The sequence below is a fragment of the Macadamia integrifolia genome, chromosome 2, assembly GCF_013358625.1.
Source record: "Macadamia integrifolia cultivar HAES 741 chromosome 2, SCU_Mint_v3, whole genome shotgun sequence".
Classification (NCBI taxonomy): Eukaryota; Viridiplantae; Streptophyta; class Magnoliopsida; order Proteales; family Proteaceae; genus Macadamia; species Macadamia integrifolia.
Genome location: NC_056558.1, coordinates 5,395,314 through 5,398,386, shown reverse-complemented (window position 1 = coordinate 5,398,386; position 3,073 = coordinate 5,395,314). Strand labels below are relative to the sequence as shown.

Genomic DNA, 3,073 nt, shown 5'->3' with positions numbered 1-3,073 from the left:
TAGTGTTTATGGGAAAGGTGTTATACCCGTGCCCAAAAAAATCCCAGGTTAATTAAATTTTTGGACGTAGGTAATACACCCCGGGTGACAACCACTAGTAAATGGTGGCTTTGCCAAGATTTAATAATAAAAATATACCAAGAGATGGGGCCCACACATTGAAAATACCTTGGGAAGCCCCCGATAAACACCTCAAGTGAGATATACTGGCCAAAACCGGGTTGTTTGGTGGTGGGACCTGGGCCCTCGCACTCGTGCACCTCAAAACACTCCCAATAGTTGGGACAAAATATTGGGGAATAGATTAATGTATTCAGACACCCCCAGGTAGGCCCATTAGTGCCAAATCATGGTTTAACCCACTAGTGAGTAAAAACCCATTATTTCGCCAAACAACCCTTAGATAATTTAAGTGGCTATAAATAGAAGTCTTTGGCCATTCATTTATTTCTCACCAAATAAAAAGCAAGAGAAAAGGGAAGGAGAAGAAGAAGAAGGAGAAGAGCAAGGGAGGAGGAAGAAGAGGGGAGCAAGGGGAGTGCCTATAGATTCAAGGTAAGTCGTCCCTCTCTCTCTACTTTCTAAGTAATCGTCCCTCTCTCTTCCTTCCATTTCCACTCTCTAGTGAACTAATAGGAACCGTCCCAATTAAATCCCACTTCTCCACTCTCTAAACTTACAAATAGGAAAGGGGATTTGGTGTGGGAAACTTATCTTAGCAAAATCATGGGTTCATTTCAAGTTTATAAACCCTCCTTTAGGAAACTTCCATCAAAAGATCTAATTTGGGCAACACAAAACATAGAAATGGAGATATTTCCCAAATTTCTTAAAACCCACTTTTCCACTTGTCAAAATTACAAATTAGGAGAGGGGTTTTGTGTAAGAGACTTATCCTAGCAAGATTAATGAATCAATTTGAGTCCATGAACCCTTCCTAATGAAATCCCCAATTTGGATAACAAAAACCCTAGAAAAGGTGGGTTTTACCTAAACCCTCTATACCCCACTATTCAAACCCGAAATTGGGTTGGAGAAAATGAAATTAAATACATGTATAGTGGATTGGGGGTGACCACATAAGCCATTGGTGGTCACCACCTACACCCTTAACCTAAATTTCCTAATTTAGGTCAGTCGCGACTGGAACTTTGGGGAATTGGGATACATTGTGTAAATCTATCTTAATTAAACCATTAATTACATTTAATCTAAGCTAATTGAGGTGGTGAACATCCCTCATATATAAATTATCCCTATAGTAAAAAAATCCTCAATTTGAGAATGATTTCAAGGAAAAGAAAAATAGGAAATGAGGCTAGAATATATGCCTAGGGACTCATTTCTCTATGAGTGATTTATTTCTTAAAATTCTTATGTATCTTAGGAGTATAATCAAGAGGTGACGAGACACGGCGCGAGGCTATCAGGGCTCCATCATCACCTAGGACTCGAGGTGAGAGGAATTTGTATGCTTTTATGGAATGCTTGTATCATAATGCATATGTGGATGAATTATGTCATTTTGCATATTATTATCTTGTTCCTTATGGAAAGTGTTGATGTGACATGAGAATGTAGATTATGATTGTGCATGTGTGTGTGTGTGTGACTGGGGTGCAGGATGGCCAACGGTGGGTGTTGACGGTAATGCATTCTCAGGGTGAGTGTGTATGTGTGTGTGTGTGTGTGTGTGTGTGTGTGAGTGGAGAATGGGGTGCAGGGTGACAAACGGTGGGTGCCGATGGCACTGCATGCTCAGGGTGAGTGTGTTGTGTATGTAGAGATTGGGGGGGTGCAAGGGGCCAACAGTTGGTGCCGACAGCATTGCATGCCCAGGGTGTGTGTGTGTATAAATAAAATGTGTTATGACATATTAGAATGCATTGGGCTAGGAAAAATAACCCGGGGTGCAGCTTGTTCGAGGTTGCGGGAGATTCCGATTATCGAGGTTGTGGAAGATTCCGGTACTACATGCCCATAAACTAAGACTTGTGTGGTCAAGCCCATGGGTGTAGCATGGCTGAGATTGTGGGGCATTCCGGTTACCAAGGTTGTGGGAGATTCTAGTACTGCATTGCCAAGTATAATCACCGTGTAATTATGATGTGAAATGAATCATGCTAGATTATATTAGGCTAGGAAAATAACCTGGGTGCAGCATCTCCGAGGTTTTGGGCCATTCCGGTTATCGAGGTTATGGGAGATTCCAGTATTGCTAGCCATAAACTAAGAGAGTGTATGGTCATGCTCGTGGGTGCAACATGGCCAAGGTTGTGGGTCATTCCGATACTGCATTCTCAAGTTTGATCACACTCTGGACTTAGAATTTGTTATTTAGGATTGTTTGATAATAAATGGATCATGTCATCGCATTCATATAATTGCATTCATATTGATGTGGTTGGGTATGGATATTTATATTATTACATTTTTCTTGGATAGTTATGATTGCTTTTGTGTGTGTTACCCCTCACTGGGCTTTGTGGAAGCTCACCCCCATTGTTGCCTCCTTTTTAGATGTTGATTCAGGGAACCCTTCGGAAACCATGGCTGAAGATTCAACTCTTTACGGAGGTGACCTCTGGGATGAGGAGCTGGTTGAGCACGAGGATGGATACGTGTGTGATGACTGTGCATATGAAGCATGCTGAGGATGAGAGTACCATCTTCTATTTTTTTTATTCTTTTTGTACGTATCAGATATAGTCATAGGGGCATGACTGTAATTTTGATTCCGATGTGAAAACCTTCTTTTGAGTAAATATGTTAAATATCATTAGATATCACCAGTTGTGTATATTTTGATTTATTATTATCTATATGATCGTAGAATCATTCCATAGCTTTATAAACTTAAAGTACTGCATCGTGGATCCTGGATGGATTGTGGACACGTGTGCGTGTCCATGTCACCAGCCTTCAGGTGAGTGAAGACGGGGTGTGACAAAAGGGTTTCCTACAACGGCAGTGTATGAAGAAATTTACACTATATCAATGTGAAGTAGAAAAATGATATCATCTATGTGGGGTCTACATGGTCAACATAAGAGACTATGGACCCCACTATTTA

At 40.9% G+C, this 3,073-nt stretch overlaps 1 long non-coding RNA gene across 1 annotated transcript; it reads left to right on the top strand.

Moving 5' to 3' along the window:
* Positions 1-455: 455 nt before the first annotated feature.
* On the top strand, positions 456-2,845 carry LOC122057144. The gene is made up of 3 exons (XR_006133464.1): positions 456-555; positions 1,388-1,456; positions 2,521-2,845. It is a non-coding gene; the product is annotated as an uncharacterized LOC122057144 (long non-coding RNA).
* The last annotated feature ends 228 nt before the right edge of the window (positions 2,846-3,073 follow it).